The sequence below is a fragment of the Oryx dammah genome, unplaced genomic scaffold (genome assembly GCF_014754425.2).
Source record: "Oryx dammah isolate SB20612 unplaced genomic scaffold, SCBI_Odam_1.1 HiC_scaffold_7, whole genome shotgun sequence".
Classification (NCBI taxonomy): domain Eukaryota; kingdom Metazoa; phylum Chordata; class Mammalia; order Artiodactyla; family Bovidae; genus Oryx; species Oryx dammah.
In genome coordinates, this window is record NW_024070191.1 from 13,118,504 (window position 1) to 13,126,196 (window position 7,693).

General features: G+C 47.2%; 1 non-coding gene across 1 annotated transcript; it reads left to right on the forward strand.

The window, feature by feature from the left end:
• Positions 1-1,790: 1,790 nt before the first annotated feature.
• On the forward strand, positions 1,791-1,863 carry TRNAG-CCC. The gene has a single exon. It is a non-coding gene; the product is annotated as a tRNA-Gly (tRNA).
• The last annotated feature ends 5,830 nt before the right edge of the window (positions 1,864-7,693 follow it).

Below are 7,693 nucleotides of genomic sequence, written 5' to 3' on the forward strand. Positions count from 1 at the left end.
TACTGAAAAAAGTTAAATTTTAATGGGCACAACCTATGGTAGAGAGAAAATAGTAGAATCTAGGGATTCTATCTTTTTACTTATTAATTTATAATTTATATCCCACCTAACCTACTTCTCTAAAGAATCTGAGGTTGGCAAAGACAAAATTATAAACCCTGCAAAGCAACACTGTTTCAAGAATTTTTCCTCTTACTGATTTATCGCTTTTCCACCAGAGTACGTCCAACATTAAATTTTGAAGATTACATGAAACGATAGATTTATGCAACCATCTTTAATATCAAACACACACAAAATAAACTCTTTGCTTAAGCAAAGACTAAAGTGCAGGACCTCCCTGGTGGTCCAGTGGTTAAGAATCTGACTGCCAATTCAGGGAACATGGGTTTGATCCCTGGTCTAGGAAGATTCCACATGCCTCGGGACAACTCAGACCATGGGCCACAACTACTAAAGCCCGTGCTCTAGAATCTGGGAGCCTCAACAACAGAAACCCATGCCCTGCAACTAAAGAGTAACCCCTACTCACTACAACTAGAGAAAGCCCAAGAGCAGCAATGAAGACCCAGGGCAGCCAAAAATAAACTGTTTTTAAAAGAAATAAAGGGGAAAAAGGAATCCAAAAAAAATTTTTTTTAAAGACTAATGTGAATCCTGTCTAAATTATTAGATAAAAAATTTACTGCTGGTATATTTTTTGTCACTGCAACAAGAATATGTCCATGGCTAGAAAAGTACTCGCTCTCACCAGTGCCTTCTGTGTGCTGCGACCACTTGCTTGTCTGGTTTCCCTGCTGACTAGATGTTTGGGAAAGTCCTTAAGGGCGGAGGCCATGTGCTGTCCCTTTCTGGAAGCTTCATCTCCTCTGGGGCCTTGGGCCTTTTGGAGACCATCTTGCCATGACCGCTCAGAACAAGGCTTGGACTCCGCAGTGCCCTCCCGCCCAGTGACGCTCATGCCCTCTCATCTCTGCCAACCCACTCTCAGAGTTGTCCTTGTTCTTAAGCCCAGCTTTCAGCACAATTTCCAGCTCAAATTTTCTTTCTGTTTTATTTTTGTGTTCCTCGCAGTTGCCCCAAATTTAGAATTTCTGTGCCCACTTCCCACCCAAGGAACCCCAGCCCTGGCCCCCAGTGTGACCAGAACTTTGCAGTGGCCCACTGATGTACGTCAAGTAAACAGGATGAAGCGTAGTAGGGACTCATCAAGGGCCCGGACTGCGATACGCGTGGGATATTTTGTGAGGTCTTCCAAGAGCAGCATAAAAGAAAAGGAAATCTGCTTCCTCGCAACGAAGTTTTGATTGATCGTTTTCGTTTCTTTTTTCCTTTCTGGCCTCATTCCGTAATGGGAATCTGACGCTCTAAGACCATAGCCCATGAATGTGTTCAGAAGAATTGATTCTGACTTCATTAAAGCTGAGAGATAACTGAAGAACCCATTGACTGCGAGACCGCAGAGCGCTCTCCTTGCTGCCTTAGCTGGGAGTCAGTCCTACTCATCTCCAGGTTCTGAACTGAAGAGAATCCAAGGGCTCACTTGCCATGGATGCCTCACAAGTTGCCGGTCCAGCCCTAGATTGCTGCAGAATGTCAGCCCTGGTGGCCACTGTCAGTACCAGGGTTAATTACTCCATGCTTCCATCATCACATATGTTAGTCCATACATCTATTCATTCCACAAACTGAGCCCTGCCCCATGGACTGGACATGGCTCAAACAGGCTTCTAGCCACCACAGTCCAGTGTGATGAGTGTTAGACCGAGGAAAGAGCAGGACGCAGGACTTCCCTGGTGGTCCAGTGGCTAAGACTCTGCACTCCCAATGCAGGGGGCCCAGGTTCAATCCCTGGTCAGGAAACTAGATCCCAACAGCCACCCCCAACAACAACAACAACAAATCCTGCATGCTGCAACTAAGACTTGGTACAGCCAAATAAATACTCTTTCTTTAAAAGTACAGGGAGGGGTATGTGCCGGATGCTATGGGAGCTCAGAAGAGCAGCTCCTAACCCAGAACTGGAGGTCAGGAACGAGCTTCTGGAAGAAGATGACATTGAAACAATAGGTATTAGCAAGAGCAAAGGTGGAGGAAGGCGTCAAGGCAGAGGAAACAGGAGACCTGGAGGCGAGAAGCCCCGTGGTGTATTGACGCCTCTCCAGTCGGGATCATCTTGGATTGATCTTGAGAATGTCCACAGTTAAGGCCATGCCCCAGGAGGAAGCCCCCTGCCATCTGGGGCCCCCCAGCCAAGCATCATCTGGGTTAAATTACACTCCATCTGCAAGGACCTCCCGGCTCAGACACCTGGAATGGCTCCAGTTTGGGTGGAAGGCTGTTGTTGGCTGCAGAAGAGATTCAGCTGGAGGCAGTGGGCCCACAACCTCAGCACACATGCAGGTGGAGAGAAGCAGGGGCAGAGCCATGCTCCCAGCCCCTGTGTGGTTCCCCAGGGCTCCCCCCATGCTTTCGTAACGTCCAGACGTGTCTCATGAGCCTCAGATGCATTACCCACCTAAGGATGGGGATGGGAGAGTTTGAAGGGCCAGACTCAGAATTCTTGGAGTCTACCCTGGGGGACAACAGACACCTCCTACATGTGGTACAAGCCTCCTTAGGAGCCGCTTCTGTGAAAGAGAAATGACCTCCGGGCACTGGGGGCCTGCCTCCCGGGTGACCTATTCACTCTCCCCTGGGCGCGGCCAGCTACATTTTTTCATGCTAGAAACTCTTTGCCGACCTGTGGCCACCTGGCCCCATGCCAGGCTGATGGATTTCAAACCCCCAGCAATGACAGATATGTCACTTAAAACAATCTCCCATCTATTAAGCTAGCATAATTCTTTTTTTTTTTTTTAAGAATAGAGCACAATGCTGGCAGGACTTTAAGGAAATAAGCACATTCATACACTGCTGGTGAGTTTATAGTGGTTCCTCTCTTTCTTAAGAAAAAATTCAGACAATATGTAACAGGAGCTAAGAACGGTGTGACCCCGTCATTCCACTTTTGGGAATATGATGCAAGAAAATAATTCCAAGAAAAAAATAACCAAGCACACACAAATATATGCACAGCAACTGCAGTTCAACACAATACAAAACTGGAAAAGGGCCAGGACACACAATAGGGAAACGGTTAAGCAAATTGTGCTATGATATGAAATAGCCTATGGCCATTAGCCGTGACCAGTGCGGACCTTGCCAGCACGTTCAGATCTGGATGTTTAAGCTGGGATAGAATGCAAAGTGGCATGTCCTGCTGAAGGTGACTAGTTTTTAAAGTTTGTAGCTATTCTCTAAACATTACAAGATAACCTAAAAGGAAAGAAGTTTAAGTGTTCCTTGAGTCCTTGCATTTTAGAGCTGCTCAAGTTGGTCATTTACAAAGCACAGTTTTTGAAAAGCTGATGTACAGATGGCTCCTTAAAAGCAAAACAAAACCCCAACCAGGGCTCAAAGGAGCCCTGGGGTCCTGTAGTGTCAGGACCCCAGGCTGCTGGTGTTTGTTTTTTTCAATTGGAGGACAATTACTTTACAGTATTGTGATTGTTGTTGCCAAACATCAATATGAATTGGCCTTAGGTATACCTGTCTCCCCTGTCCTGAAGCCCCCTCCCGTCTCCCGCCCACCCCACAGCTCCAGGTTGTCACAGAGCACGGGCTTGGGGTGCCCTGCATCATACGTCAAACTCCCGCCGGTTAGCTCTCGTACGATGGTAGCGTGTATGTTTCAGTGCTATTCTCTCGCATCGTCCACCCTCGCCTCCTCCCACGGAGTCCAAGAGTCTGTTCTTTACGTCTGTGTCTCCTTTGCTGCCAGGCTGCTGTCCTTAATGCTGCTTCATTTATGACTTGGGCCTGATGGTTACACACCTGCGTCAGACAGAAGACACGCCTCTTCTTTCTCCAAGCACCACGGGCCAGCCCAGGGCAAGGAGAGCCTCTGGTCCCATTCCTGCACCAGGTGGTGCCCAGCAGGAATTCACAGGGGGCTCCTGGGCAGGAGCAGGGGAGGAATTCCTCAGCTTGATGGAGAAGCCAAGACATCTTCCTCTCCTCCGGGAGGGCTGGTCTAGCCAGACTGGCATCTCCTGTGCCTGCCTGTAAAGAAGCTACACGCAAGGAAGCGAATGAGGGGCAACCTGGTACTAAGGATCTTTAGGGTCTAACAACTCAGAAGCTTATAGGCACCAATCCTGGTGCAAAGTGGGGCTTCAGTAAATAGCTGCAATCGGTTCTCTTTTCTTCATTGTATTACCTCTATTTGATTCCAATCCAAAGGCTATTGTTTTGGTAAGAGCTTCATTAAGATGTGATTATATACCATGCAATTCACGCATTTAGAGTGCACCATTCAATGGCTTCTCCTGTAGTCACAGCTGTGTAGTCATCACCACGGTCAACTTCAAAACCCCTGCGTCCCCTTTAGCCATCACCTCCTAATCCCTCGTCATCCCCGCAGAGTATGGAAAGATCCTCATTACTCGTCACCACAGAACCAAAGTGTACAACCAGGTCGGGTGGGGGTGATGCCTGCCAACCCAGGGCACATCATTCCCTCCTCCTTCCCAACATCTACTCCCCACCCCCAGCTCGGTTCAGTTAGCCACTCCTCCCCAAAGGCAACTGGGCACCCTAGGGGTAGGGGGGTGCCGACCAATCTCACCCCATCAGGGTGGGCCCGCCTGGACCAAGCATAATCCTGTTCCTCCTGGTGAGTGTCCTAGAATGGGCTTAGGACACGAGGCTGCCCAACAGGAAGTGACAAACCGACTAGGGGCTTCTGGGGAAAGTTTCATCTGCCCTAGAACAGTCTCACGGGTAGGCAGGGTCTCTTTTCTTCATCCGGCTGCAATTCACGGAAGTGCCCCAACTGCTTGCTTCCAGCCTGAGGAGGAAGCAAGGATGCTTCCTCAAGCAATGCTGAGGGTGACGATGGAGCGACGGAAGGACCCCGGGCCCTTGGTGAAACTGTAACGCCGGGAGCCAGTGACCCAGGGGCGCACCACCTCTGGACTTTGCTTGTTGTTTAAGCCAAGGTTTTAGTTTCTGGCGGTTTAACGCATCCTGGCTGACATGGGATGGTTAATGGGAAGGCCTGGCCTTAGAACTTATAACAGGGGAAAATGCTTTTTCTACCCAGCAATACTGATTGTATACACAGAAGGGTGGGTGGAAGAGGAACAGAGGTTTTTTTTCCCATCAAGAAATTTCTTAATAATTTTTAGATTCTATCTTTTTATTGGATGGGATTAATTTCAAACCATCCAGCTTAACCCCTCAGGCCTATGGAGGCAAACAGAAACAATCAAATGAGAACAAGTAAAGGGGTCAACTGTCATGAGTGGAACTTCGGCAGAGATGCAAAGGCAGGCAGAGGGGTGGGAGAGCTTTGTAGAGGAAGAAAGGGAAGGCTTCCAGTCGGCCCTAATTGGAAGCTGCAGACCCCAGCAAGCTGTAGGTGGGCCAGTCTAAGCTGGGCATCCTTTGCCATCCGTTAGGGATGCATGTTTGGCTTTCTGGGCTTCCCTGATAGCTCATATGGCAAAGTATCTGCCTGCAATGCAGGAGACTCTGGTTCAATTCCTGGATTAGGAAGACCCACTGGAGAAGGGTTAGGCTGCCCACTCCAGTATTCTTGGGCTTCCCTGGTGGCTCAGCTGGTGAAGAATCCACCTGCAATGCAGGAGACCTGGGTTCAATCCCTGGGTTGGGAAGATCCCCTGGAGAAGGGAATGGCTACCCACTCCAGTATTCTGGCCTGGAGAATTTCATGGACTGTATAATTTATGGGGTCACAAAGAGTCAGACACGATTGAGCTCCTATAAAACTGTGTGAAACAGAATTTATCAAAATTCCTGTGTTTGAGGGCACAAATCTCTAGCAGTACTTCAAACAGAAAAACCACTTGTACTTGAAGTTGCATGCATTATGTATCCAAAGTGTTATATCAAGCGTTGGCGTATCTGACACGACTTTTGTCTTGAAGTCTCGCAGCTGCAGACAAAACAGCACACGAAAGTCTCCCAGCAGAGTGAGATCACCCAAGAGAGAAGCATTTCCAGTTATAAAATGGCACATAGTCATCAGTGAGTCAATGCATTTCATCTCAGTTATTTGACATCACATTTGTGCAGCTCAACAGAACAAAGAACGTTTAAAATGTATTTGCATGGCTCCTAAGGGTGCTTCCTATTACACTTGTTTATTTATATATGGATGAATAGATGTGGACCATTTTTAAAATCTTTATTGAATTTGTTACAATATTGCTTCTGTTTTTTATGTTTGGGGTTTTGGCCGCAAGCATGTGAGATCTTAGCTCCCCGACCAGGAACTGAACCCATACCCCCTGCGTTGGAAGGCAAAGTCTGAACCACTGGACCACCAGGGATGTCCCTACACTTTCTTCCTTAAAGTAGACCTTCCAAATTGTATCTGCTTCTCTTGAAAAACTTGAATCTGCCCCTATTAGTTACCCAAGTCTTGAGCAAAGGTAAAAATCAAAAGATAGTGGGAGAAGGACACATTTCAACTTAAAAACAGCAAAACAAAAAGGTATAGTTATTTGTAAGTGTAAGGAGTATCCCTGCCCTTTTAAAATGAAAGCAGAGTGTATCTATTGTTCTTACAACTGACAGTTTCACTCCCTCATGTTACCTGCCTGGCCCCTGTGAATACTAAGTATGTTATCTCATTGACAAAAAAAAAAAATGCATAGGCTTAAACAGAAACAGACTCACAAATTTATGGTTACCAAAAGGGAAAGGGAAGGGGAGGGATAAATCAGGAATATGGGATTAACAGATACCCACTACCACATATAAGATAGATAAGCAACGAGGATCTAGTGTGTCGAACAGTGAACTATGGGGCTTCCCTGGCGGCTCAGTGGTAAACAATCTGCCTGCCAACGTAGGAGATGCAAGTTTGATCCCTGTGTCGGAAAGATTCCCTGAAGAAGGAAATGGCAACCCACTCAAGTATTCTTGCCTGGGAAATCCCATGGACAGAGGAGCCTGGTGGGGTATAGTCCATGGGGTTGCGAAAGAGTTGGACAGGTCTGAAGCAACTAGAACAACAGGGAAGTATACTCAATATCTTGTAATGACCTCTAATGGAAAATAGCCTGGAAAAAAAAATATATATATATGACTGAATCACTTTGCTGTACACCTGAAACTAGCTCCATATTGTAAATCATCTGTATTTCAGTTTTTTAAAAATGTGGAAGCTTGACCCAGAGGCAAATGACAGCCAAAAGCAGGGAAGACGGAGGCATGTGAGCCTCCAGCCGCTGCTGATTTCTGCAGATTCCTGTTCAGGAGGGAGACGAGGGCTGAGAGGGGCAGAAGCCTGCTTATCAGATGAGATCAGCGTGGGGAGTGAGTCATCAAATGGAAAAACAGTCTCTTAAAGTAGGGAATCAGGAACAACGACACAGAGACTTCCCGGTGGTCTAATAGTTAAGAATCCACCTTGCAATGCACGGGTGCAATCCCTGGTTGGGGATCTAAGAATCCCACATGCCTTGGAGTTACTGATCCCATGCCCCAGTGAGATTCCACGTGACTCAACAAAGATCCTGCGGGCCACGACTAAACCCAATGCAGCCACGTGAGTAAATAAGTATTTAGGAATAATGACGTGTTCACCTGAATCACATCACTTTACTTGCAAAGACAGAAA